Below are 12620 nucleotides of genomic sequence, written 5' to 3' on the forward strand. Positions count from 1 at the left end.
CCCAAGCCAGGCTGGACAAGAAACCCCACACTTTCCAGCCTGTAGCCCAAGTGAGGCCAAGAGACGGATTCACAGCACAGGCTCTGTATTTCCTAAGCCTTTCCAAATTGCAGAAAAGGCTGCACCTGCCTCCGTCTGTCTGCGGCTGCTAATCCACTGTAACAGCTCTGTGCCCCCATTCTATCTCCCCCTCGGCGGGCAGAGTTATCCCGTGTATTCGCCTTTAATAAGCTGAAGCTATTCGTGGCGCTGTATTCACTGGTATCTGCTCCCACCGGCCTGCCCCACAGGGTCTCCTTGTCAGATCTCCCAGTGAACAGGGGATTTTGTGTTCAGCGGGGAAAACAAAGCTGTCCCAACAGGGATTCAGTTGGCTCTCTGCACACTTCTCCAGCGAGAGCCAACAGTGGACACAAACTGGAATTGCTGTCAACGCCAAGGGGGGATTCAGATGAGCTGAGCCGGGCTCCCTGGGAAGCCGTGAAAGAAGGGGATGGTAGCCCTGGAGCATCACCTCGGCTGGCTGGCCAGCTCAGCTGGTTAAGCCAGTATAGATGAGGTCATGCCTTGGAGCCTGGTAGCACTCTTGCTCTGTTTCCCTGTACCTAAACTCCAGGCAGCTGTCAGGCAGGAAGCACACTGCTGGCTAAGACTGGGTTAAACTGCTTCCTACACAGAAAAATGGCCTGGCTTTCTGATGCCAATAACTACAGCATCACAGTGACAGGTGGCCACAGATGCACCAGAAGTCAGCAGTGTGTTCCAAATGATTTATGTGCAAACTATACGTGGTAACCAACCACTATGTCATTCTCCATGTATGCATGAATATGGCTTGCATTACTCAGTACCCCTTGCGGTTAGGTATGGTCATGTGACTGGGTTCTAACCAAAGAGACGGGAGCACAGGTGATTCTGAGCACTTCTAGGCTACAGAAATCACCCAGGGGCTTCCCAGCAGTGACTCGGCGGCCCCAAGGGATGGCAGAGCCATACCATGGACTCACTGCCAGAAAGAAATCATCCAACTAGGGACACCTGTGGGTGATGGCTGTTGCGTGAGCAAGCAATCCCTGGACTGCAAGAGGTTTATTGTCACGCATACCTGATCAATACAGGCAGTAAGAAATTCTTAAGTGGAGGCTGTGGCGGCGGCGGCGGCAGCAGCAGCAGTGGTGTGCATGGCAGAGAAGAGCTGCAAGATGTCTGAGTGTCCAGTTAGTTAGCTGTGAGAAGGGCACCAGGACCCCTGAGAACAGCCGAGACTTTCTGCAGTAGAGAACTGCTAGGGACTGGCCAAAAGAGAAACCTGTGCCTGGGCCCAAACAAAACCTTCTAAATTACTTACTTGACCCTCAAAATTGGAGGAGTCCAGGACCCCTGACAGGGACCAAGAGCTGAGGATACTTAACTTCCTTAGACAGTGTGGTGGAGTCATGGAGAGGACCTACCCACATCCTCACACATATTTTAAATCATCTCTAGCTCATAGTGCCTGATGTAATGCAAATGTTGAACAGTTACTAGACTGTATTCATGGGAAGACAAGGGAAAAGGTTAGGATAGTTCAGTACAGATAATGCAGTTTGGGTGTTTTTTTGTTTTTTTGTTTTTTTGTTTTTTTTAAATCTATGGTTGGTTGAATCCACACACTCCAAACCCATAGTCACAGAGGGCTGAGGTAGCAAATGTGGTAGATGTCCCGCTCTGACCTCCTTATTAGCCCACCACACCCATCCCAGCTGCCGCAGGTACTGGCTGCAAATCACGCATGCTTGCAGCCTTTGGTTGATGCGCACTGATTTGCCGGGCAGTATCTGGGCAGTCACAAGCTTCGGTCCAGTTCCAGTAGGGAGGCCACAAGCCAATGGTCAGCTGATGTTAGAAGTGTAGTGTCCTGACTTCTGCCTTATCTATGGTATCTTCTCCCACCGGATTGCCTCCTCGGAGTTCTGGAGGGGTTTTAGCCCTATACTCTCTTGTCTTCCTTGCCTGGAGTACCCCTCAGTAAATGACTTCAATAGCAACCCCTGTCTTAGGCCCCCGAGGTTCTAGAGAACCTAACTCAAGATACTTGACCCCAAATAACCTAAAGAAATGGCTGGCATCATATCACCTTTTGAACATACAATAAAACTACCACCACATACAGGACAAAGGGCAGACATAAAATCCAGAGTGAAGACAATGCTGGATTATCCGGCCCCAAAAGGGTTCCTTGAGGCTTCTCTGTCTGGTGATGATGGAGATTCTGTGAGGCTCAGGTGAACCTACCCACCAACCCTGCGACTGAAGGAGATGCAGCTAAAGGTTGTTTCTCCTTTCTCTGATCCCAAACTGGGGCATTATAAATACTATGGAAACTATGAGTTATCCCACCTGCTAAGGTGGGAAGGGAAAGGTTCTGGCCTTGTGGAGCCCAGCCCAGTGAGGGCCTTTAAGACAACCTTGGAGAGATGACTCAGTAGTCAAGAACACTGGCTGCTCTTGCAGAACACCAGGGTTCAGTTCCCAGCACCCACATGGCAGCTCACAATTATCCACAACTCCAGTTCCAGGGGATCCAGTGTGCTCTTCTGACCAGGCATTTGGCACATTCATACATGCAAACAAAGCACTCCTGTACATAAAATAAAAATAAGAAAGACAAAAAAGTATAACTTTAAAAAAATCTTTGTGCTGCTTTCTTGGAAACTCATTGTCTCGAATGGTCCATGAATTACGGATCTCCCTCCAGTGTGTGTGTGTGTGGGGGGGGGCGGTTAGGGGTGTGTGTGTGTCATTCACTGCTTCCATCTCACCCTGTAAGGAAACCAGGCTGACTGTAAACTGTCAATCTCCCATGTGACCTAGAACAAGTCTTCGCCCTCCTCCAGGACACAGCTTTCCATCTATCAAATGTGGAAGCCATATCACTGACCTGTTCATAGCTAGGTTCTTAAGGGTGGATTTGATGGCTCTAATGGTGACTGTTAGAACCATTAAGTCTGGGGTGGTATAGAGGTTTGAATAGGCTTGGCTCCCATAGACTCATGTGTTTCAATGCTTGGCCATAGGGAATGGCAGTATTAGGAGGTACAACCTTGTTGGAGGAAGTGTGTCACTGTGGGCATGGGCTTGAGGTCTCCTAGTGCTCAAGCAAGCTCTGCCTACTGTGGAATGAGACTTCTCTTGGCTGCCTGTGAGACACAGTCCCCCCTTCTGCTGCCTGCAGAAGACAGTGCCCTCCTGGCTGCCTGCAGATCAAGATGTAGAACTCTTGGCTCCTCCTGCACCATCTCTGCCAAGCTTCCCACCATAATGATAATGGATTAAACCTCTGAAGCTGTAAGCCAGCCCCAATTAAATGTTTTCCTTTACAAGAGTCTTGGTGGCCATGGTGTCTCTTCACAGCAATAAAACTCTAACTAAGGCAGGTGGTCTGATATCTGAGAGTGTATTTAGTCAAAGAAGTCAACATGAGTGCTATGCTCCAGCCTCAGGGCTGGAGGGGGTTTTACTCACCCACTCCACTTTAATGGCTGTTGGGGTTCTGAGGGACAACACTGACAGCAACAGCTTAGCCCAGTATTCACAAGAAGTCTGGGAGTTCAGGGCAGAGGTAGGAGCTGGAACACCCCGAGATGCTCTATCATCTTCCCCAGGTCAGCCAAGCTCTGATGAAACCTGCACATCAGCCCCTGCCAGTAAGATCCCTGGGATGTGGGATGTGGGATGTGGGATGTGGGGTGTGGTACCAGAGCCTCCTATCCTCTTTCTTTCCCTGACACCTGTCATTTGCCTCATTATGCATCTCCCTCGGGTCCTAGAGAGAAGAACGCCCACGAAGGACTAAAATATTCTATCCCACTTGCTCCTCTGACCTCCCGACTCATCCCTTTGTCCTTCTCCAGGCTGGGGATAGCGCCACATGCAAAAGCCCAGAGACAGAAGAACAATAGGGTGATTGCTCTGTGCGGCTTAGGGTGACAAGGATCCCTGGCAGCAGGGGTGGGGACAGATGCTTTTTAACATTGCTTATGCCCAGCCTGACCTCCACCCTGCCCTCTGTGCAGGCTCAAGAAGGAAGAGCAGGGAGGGAAAGGGGACCAGGGAAAGCAAAGGAAGGCAGTGGACAGAGAGATGGGGGGTGGGGAGAAAAGGGGGAAGAGGGAGGGAGGGAAGGAGCGTGTGTGTGTGTGTGTGTGTGTGTGTGTGTGTATGTGAGAGAGAGAGAGAGAGAGAGAGAGAGAGAGAGAGAGAGAAGACAGAGTAGAGAATAGAGAGGGCAGCTAGAGAGGGAGAAGGAAAGAGGAAAAGACCCACCTAGGCCACTCAAAAGCCGTCCACATCAAATTGCCTCTTGAAGGTCCCCAACAGTGTCCTGTAGGCACTGTAAGTCCACAAAGTTCAACCCAATACATAATACATCCCATAATACATACGGGATTAGTCTGGCCTCAAGCCAGGGGGTAGAGGGCAAGACACACTGGCTAGTGGAAGAGACCCATAGCTCCTTCTCCTTCGCTCTATCTCTGGTTCCCCTTTACTTGGGAAGTTCTGGCAGCTAGGCTGATGTCACAACATCTGGATTTAACCCAGTGATGTTCAACTAGGGGCTGCTGCTTTGTGCCAAGGGGACACCAATTATCATCACTTGCCTGAAAAGCTCCACACCTTGTGTCGTGGACAGCCCCAACCACAACCACAAGTACCCCAGCCCAAAGCCAGTTTCTGCTGAGGGTGGACACTCTGGCTGAAACCCTAGTATGATTGGTTTAGAGAGCTTGCCCAGAGTGGAAGGAACCCTGGGGTCTACCCCTAGCACCTCAAACAAACAAACAAAACAAAACAAAACACATTTTAAAAAGCATGGCCCTTTTTAAAAACTGTTCATCCTTTTCATCTTCTAACCCCTCTACACTCACCAAGATGACACAAGGCAGCTCTGGACATTTCTCTCTGAGGTACCCCTGTGAGGGAAATTCAGAACTCAGACATCCCAAAGCCAGGGGGTTGCCCTGAGCTCAGGCTGGACACAGCATGACCTCCTCCTCAAGGGCTCACGGGGTCACTAGTGATAGCAGGCACCACATAGGCAGCACCGTTCCCTGGCGGTGACACTTCCCATCCACCATGTTCTTGAAAGCATCCCAGGACCCTTTCTAAATGCAATGTTCAGTGGGTCACACCATCATGGAATGACTTAACGGAGAGGCCATAAGCAGCCCAGCTGCACGACACATTGGGGGGAACAACCAAGAAATTCCTGAACACGGGCTGTGTGTCAGACACTTATTTTCCAGAGGTGCGTTCTGAAACGTTTAGGGATAGGCTGGTGTAAAGTCTATGTTTTTCTTTAAAGGCATTTACATATGAGGGTGTAGCCCAGGGGGGAGAGCATTTGCTTGGCATGCACAAGACCTTGGGTGATCCCAGACTACAAATATAAATACATATGCATATATATATATGAACATTAAAGCAAAGAGAGGCTGAAACAAACAACAGAATGGAGTTATTAACCTAGGTGATGAGAACCCTGCTCTTTACCATCCCTGCTACATCCGTGAAATTTCTCAGCATAAAACGTCTAGTAAAGGCCAGTGAGAGGGTGAAGCTTGATAACCTGGGTTCGAACTCAAGGACCCACCGGGCAAAAGGAAAGAGCTAACTTGTGAAACTGTGCTTTGACCTCCACGCTCTTGCCATGGTAAATAAATAAATAAATGTAAAAAAGATGTTTAATGAGTTAAATCACATTAATTTGAGGTACATCAATTTATAGTGAAACCCAAGACAACTTTTATTTAAAGATGAATTTTAGCATGGAAAAAAAAAACCAGATCAGGCAAACAGCTAAACACAATCCCACAAAAATGTCTGCTGGCTTTTAACAGCCTGGTCCTTCCCACTCCTCAGCCCCATCCCTGCAGTGCGCTGTATAGCTAATGAGTGAGCACTCCGTCCAGGAAGACTGGCCTCCCTCAACAAATTTGCAGAGAACACATGGGGCTTATACTATATAAATATAGCAGGCTTTCTGAAGCCTGGTGCTGTTGGCCTTAAGGGACCGCGAACTCTTTGTTGTGGGGCTGTCCCACGCATGTGGGGTGTCTGGCAGCCTGCATCCATGAGATGCCTGTGGCGCCCTACCCCCAGTTGTGACAATTGAAACTGTCTCCAGACAGTGCCAAATGTCCCCTGGGGACAGAAGAGTCCCTGGTTGAGAAGCAGTGAGATACACAGACATAATGAAACGATTTAATCAGAACACTCTATAAACCAATCTCTGCACCAAGGATGGCTTGGCTCTCTACATACAGTCTGCTGCACAGATTGCCTCTGTCACTTGCAGCGGACACAAGGATCTCTCCATTCACATGTCCTACAGGCAGACTACACTGAGTAACTGCTGGCTGCTTCAAGCCGCGTGCACTGGCATATACCTGAAGTCCCAGTGCTAAGGAAGACAGACACAGAAAGACTACTCCAAGTTCAAGGCCAACCTCATCTATGTCTCGAGTTGAGTTCCAGGCCAGCCAGGGACACACAGCAAAACTCTGTCTCAAAAAACACAGTAGACATGTAGGCCACTCTTTGGTTACTACCAACAATGTGGTAATCATCATCTTTGGCGGCAACTCTACTAAACACCAATGTTTCCTTAGGCAGCCGTGAGCCCACAGCTCAGAGATCTGTCACAAGGATCATGTGATGCCCAAGCTCCCTTCCTAAAAGGTACAGGCTACTCACCCAGTAGTAAGCGTTCTAGTGCCTGTCTCTCCAGCCCTTCTCAAGACTGGGGATTGCTTTTTATCTACTAAATTGTGTCAGATCTTGCAGGTCTGGTGTGTTGGGCCTATAATCCCAGCTATTCAGGTGATGAAATCAGAATAAAAAAGTTCAAGGCCAGACTGGGCAATTTAGTCAGACCCTATCTCAAACTAAAAAGGGGGTTAGGGTCTGGAGATGACTCAGTGGTTAAATGCACTTGCTACTCTTATAGAGTCCCAGGAAACCAGCATCCACATGGTGGCTAACAACCACGCCCCAAAGGATCTGTTGCCCTCCTCTGGCTTCAGGAGGTTCTTACACACACATGGTGCATATAAACTCACACATATCAATGGAAATTATTTTGAAAATGAAACCTTAAAAAAATAAAGAAAAAAAAAGGCTAGGGAGATAGCTTACTGGTAGAGTGTTCCCCTCAAATGTGCAGGATCCTAGATTTGAACCCCTAGTATCCCACGCACGTGAGTACTAAATCTGGGAAGTTTTGAAGATGGTTGCTTTGGTAACGCTATCATATAAGCAGAATACTTCCTGTGCTCATTGTACAAATTCTCTGAGTTTCTGGTTCACTTCTACAATTCAATTTCATATTAGGATCTCTTGTTGAGTCATAAATGCTTATCATTTATTGAGGATTTTGACCATTTGTCAGCCACAATACAATAGCTTTCCTTTTTTTGATACAATCACTTTTATTAGATATTTTCATTATTTACATTTCAAATGTTATCCCCTTTCCTGGTTTCCCCTCTGAAAACCCCCTATCCCACCCCCACCCCCACCCCCACAATAGCTTTCTTAGCTTCAAGTTTGCCTTTTATTTTTGCTTAGAGAGATTTCTGAAGTACCAGAGTTTTCCATTTAGAGCTACAAAGCCCTTCCCTTTATGATTCGTGGGTTTCTATGTCCTATCTTGGATGACTTCATTGTCCAGAGATCACACTGATGACATGCATACATATGTGTGACTATGTCATACAGACATGTGGACACATATATCTTATTTTATGTTATTACAGACTGGTGCTATCCTGCAGGAGCTGGGACTCTAAGCTTGTTGGTATGTAAACAGCCAGTTTTCCCAGCAGCGCTTGCTTCTCTCATCTGTAGTCACACACTGCCCTGGTACCAAGTCCCTCTGGGCACCTCTCCATTCCTAGGCCACATTTAGATGCCCTGCTTACAATATTTTAGAATATCCAGTAGAACTAATTACCCTCATTAGTCACCTTTAAAAAAAACATTTTGCCTTTTCTTACAACACACTGATTTTTTTTTCCTTCTGGCATAACTTTAGAATCCTGCCCCATCTAATGGAGGCTTTGGCCAGAGTTACGCTAAATCTGTGGCTCACTTCTGGGAGAGCTGACATTTTGACAGTTTGGGTCTTGCTCTCCCTAACATGCCATGAACGTCCACTTCCTTCTGCTCCTCGGTGTCTGCTCCAAACATCCATTCCGCACTTTTATTGCTTCATTTATTTTTGCTTGGCATTCTCTCACTACTCCAATTAAAATTCTGTTCCAGTATTACCAAAATGGTGGAGCTCTGCCCCAGTACCACCAGGCTGGACAGAAGAGTGACAGAAATGGAGCAGCCTCACCTCCACCTCCATGCCTTGTACTGGGATTTTTGTTTCTGTTTTCTGCACTGGGGAAGGAAACCAGGGCCTCGAGCAAGTATCCTACCACTGTGCCTTATGCTTGGCTCACTTTTCACATTCGTAGTTTGAGACAGGGTCTCCCTCATTTGTTCAAACTGGCTTTGACCTTGCTCTATGGACCAAGCAGATTTTCAGTTGTGATCCTCCTGTCTCACACTCCCAGGTAGCAGGATTACAGGCCTATGCCTCCAAACCCAGCTGTTTTTGTGGTTTTTAATTCCTATTGGGCATCCACCCTTGAATCAGCGGTGCCTGCAGTATAATCCCACCACAACCCCTTGCAACAGGATTCTTGGTATAAGTTATATAGAGAAAGAAATGGCAAGAGATCAGATCAGTGGGGTCCTGTGTCTCTGAACCCAGGCTGGCCCACACTGCAAATCTCAACTCATTTTCTTTAGCAAATAACTGGAGGCTACCGCTCCCCCAGTGCATACCTGTTAGCATTGAGGGCTGTCTCCTCCAGCACCCCAGCTATAAAGTCTCTCTGGGCTCTCCTGAAAGGCTACATGGTACCCACTCGGCTCCACCGCAGAGCCACTGAAGTAGTAGCAAAAAGCCCACAGAGGTCCCTACGCATGGTGAAAGCAATGAAAAGGAATCTGGGAGCATCCCAAGACCACTGTTGAGAGGTGGGGAAGCCAGGGGCTAGCTAGCTCCTCACTCCTGGACCGGACAGGGCTAGCTGCCACAAGGTGGCTCAACCTTGGAAATGAGGGAGGCCAACAAAGGCTACCCTTCCATGTTATGGTATGGGTTTTAGCAGCTCTGAGGGAAGGGCCACAGCCCAGGTACGGTGGGCTCTCATGGGCTCTTGGGCCAGCCCTGCACATCTCTTCCCTACTCAACTCTCAAGGAATCCCAATGGGGTATCCTGAAGCTAGTCCCAGGAAGGCTGGTCCTCCAAGGAAGCAATGCGCCCTGCACATGAGCCAAGGCAAGGCGTGTCTACCATCATGGCCCACATGCCTCAAAAAAATGACAGATGAGGCTGCCTGTCAGAGGCCGCAGGGGAGTGAGCAGGTGTTTCTGCAGAAGAGGAAGCTCTAGCAGGAGCAAAGGGTCCTTCCTGCCCAGGGGCACTAAGGAAGCAGTGCAGGACCCGGCCCTTCCTGTTTAATGGGGGAGAACCTGTGCTAGCGGCAATTGAGGATCCTGGCCTATGACTAACTCCAAACCCAAGCTCCTCCCACTCACCCAAGTGACCCCATAAAAGCAAATCACCGCAGGTCAAAAACTGCTTAGAGCTGCCACCGGTCAGCTGTTCCTCTTCCAGCCACAGGAGTGGAGGTCCCTCCACCCTCTACCTAGTTACAAGATGTGTCCCAGGCTGTCTCTATCTCTCTTCCTGGTCTTCCCTGCGACAGGCCACTTAGTCCTTGTCACCCTGCCTAGGAGCAGTAAAGAACCTTCTCCCAGGAAGCTGGCTCTGCAAGGGCTTGAGTTCAGGGTGACCTTTCATCCCTCAGCTTAGAGAATAAATCCGTGGCTTATTAATTTCCATCCACGATGTGGACGCACAGTTTCCACAGGTGGTCTGGAAGGGTCTTCACTCACTGTGCCCACACACAGTTTGGAAGTGCCCAGCTCCAGAACCCCACTTCTGAAGTGCCTCCCAGCCTCCAGCTCAACGTCTCGACTTAGCCAGCCAGGCTCTGTGTGAGAGGTCATCTTGGTCATCACAAAAGCCACCTCTATAGTCTTAGCAATGGCGTCTGCTTGGCAGAGCCTGCTAGGGCAGGCTACAAAGACTAGGCTGAGGCTTTAGGCATTGCTCCAAGTCCCAGATGACCTGCTTTCCCACTCCCTCTTCAGGAAAAGCACCGGAGTGGTTCACCTTCAGTCATATCTGCTATGGCTCTAAATGAAGAAACCACAGTCACAAAACCCAAAGGAGTCAGAAAAGGTAATTAGCTAAGGGATGGAGCTAAGCTGTCTACTGGAGTTTAGCGGTGGGGGCGGGGAGTGGCTCAGAGGGAGGACTGGAGTGGAGCATTGCCCTGGCCTCAGACTTGATTCTACAGCACCACAGCTGTTTTAGTCTTTGTGGCTTAAAGCCAAGAACCTTCTGATGCTTCATGAGGGCCCTCTACTTCAATTTGCCCATTTGTGTTAGAAAGTTAAAAAAACAAACAAACAAACAAACAAAAACAAAACAAAAGTAATTACAAGAAACCCAAAGTCAACTTGCAAGGTCCAGAAAAACTTCCAGGAGACAGACAGCCCATTAAAAGTCCATCTTGGCCTAGGGCAAACTGTGTACCCTGCTCCTGCACGCTCCATCCATGTGAGTTGACTCAGGTGTATCACAGGTAGTCAGATGACTACCAAGTCATCACGGTATAAAGAATCAAATTTGCGGGCTGAAGAAATGTCTCAGTGGTTAAAAGCATGCGCTGCTCTTCCAGAGGACCCAAGGGGAATGCAGGCACCCACTTTAGGCAGTTTACAACCAATGCCACAGGGTCCAATTGTGAGTGCCTTGCTCTAGACTCTGATGGCAAGTGCACACACACACACAGACAAAACTCTTTTAAAAGAGAATTGAAATTCTGGAGCTGAGGACATGGCTCAACGTAGAACGGCCTTAGAGTTCAGATAACCAGAACCATGTGACAGTTGGGCAGACATGGAAGCTGCCTGTCATGCCAGCCCTCAGAAGGCAGAGATGGGGGATGCCAGGAAAGCTGGCTCGCTAGACTAGCCAGAACTGGAGAGCTCTGAGTGTAACAAGAGAGAGACCCTGTCTCAAAAGATACAGTGCAGAGCAGCTGAAAAGACACCTGTGGCCAACTTTGAGCCTCCATACAACATGAAAGCACACACATATATACCCTCCAACCCACATATGAACACCCAAATATACACAAACATAAAAAATAATCCAGTGCCCACTGTATATCTCCCAAGTTCAAAACTATTATCCCCTAATTTTAATTAATTAATTAATTAATTAATGCTAGAGATTAAACCAGCAGGCAGATCATGTGCTCAAGTGAACTCAGTACCTGACTTAATTTTTAATCCAAAAAAGGAAGAAAAAAAAACCTGTGTTTTGTTTTGTTTTGAAAGTATCCTTGTCTTCAGCAAGAGCGAAGAATTCTCTTTTGTGTGTGGTTTTCATGAGACAGGGTCTCTCTGTGTTGCCCATCTTGTCCTCAGACTTGTAAACACATGATCCCCCTGCCTCTCAAGAAGCTGGGGAGAACAGATTTTTAATGTTAAAAAGTCAGTATAGAAAACAATCAGCTTCCGGCCTCTGGGATGAGGCTGTGAAAGGGTGGTGAGCCGGAGATTTCAGCCTCTATACTTGTAGTCTGGCATCTAGCACCCAGGCACCTGTGATGGCGTCCCCTCCCTGGTCCTTGTTACCCTCCTCCCACCAGAGGTTCAATCAAGGCTACTAGAAGCCTCGACTAACAGCACAGGACTGGGTTATCTTGGACTGTTCCCAGTATGATTCCAGGATGTCCCAGCATGTGTCTTCCTAAGTGCAGCCTGCTGTGGCTATAGATGTCAAGCCTCGAATCTGTTTTCTCTCAAGCTCCCAGCATACAGTCAGTTCTCCCCTAGATCCAGAGTCAGGTGACCACCTGAGTGTCCAAGCTCACCCCCAGCTCCCTATAGAGACACCTAGAGAAAGTAAAATCCCCAGCCTGACATGGGGACCTTCATGTCATTCTGCCATTCATTACCACTCCTACCCTGGGAGTGGTGTCTCCAGGTGTGGTCCTAACAGGGCACACATCCTGTGGAACTCTGAGCTTCCTGTGTATCCTGAACCAGGGATGTGAAACCTCTCCTCTATCAAGAACAGCGGACCCTTTCTCAGAATAGTATTTTTTGACACTAAAACAGTCATGGTTTTCTACAGTGTGAAAACAGCATGCATCAAGTAGAAGCCATGCTTTGAACGCATTGTGAACAGATGAGGTTGGATCTGTTCCCTCTCTTGTGATGCTGGGTGGCATCAGGGAGCTATGCCCGCTCACCCCGGGATAGTTCATTGATCAGCTGTGTGAGGACTGGGTGTTATATTCATTACATTTTATAGTATTTCTCACTTACAATAATCTTATCCAGGATGCCACCCCATCCTAAGGCAAGGAGCATCTATCAGTGCATAGGAAAATACTACTGAAGTCCAGTTATCTGAACTCTTCCAGGTTGGTGGGATGCA

General features: G+C 48.2%; 1 protein-coding gene across 1 annotated transcript in view; it reads right to left on the minus strand.

The window, feature by feature from the left end:
• Window positions 1-12620, minus strand: part of Ntn1 (netrin 1) — a 177463-nt gene that overhangs the window by 34819 nt on the left and 130024 nt on the right. The gene's annotated exons all lie outside the window — the stretch shown is intronic.

This window comes from Mus musculus, chromosome 11, assembly GCF_000001635.26.
Source record: "Mus musculus strain C57BL/6J chromosome 11, GRCm38.p6 C57BL/6J".
NCBI classification, from domain to species: domain Eukaryota; kingdom Metazoa; phylum Chordata; class Mammalia; order Rodentia; family Muridae; genus Mus; species Mus musculus.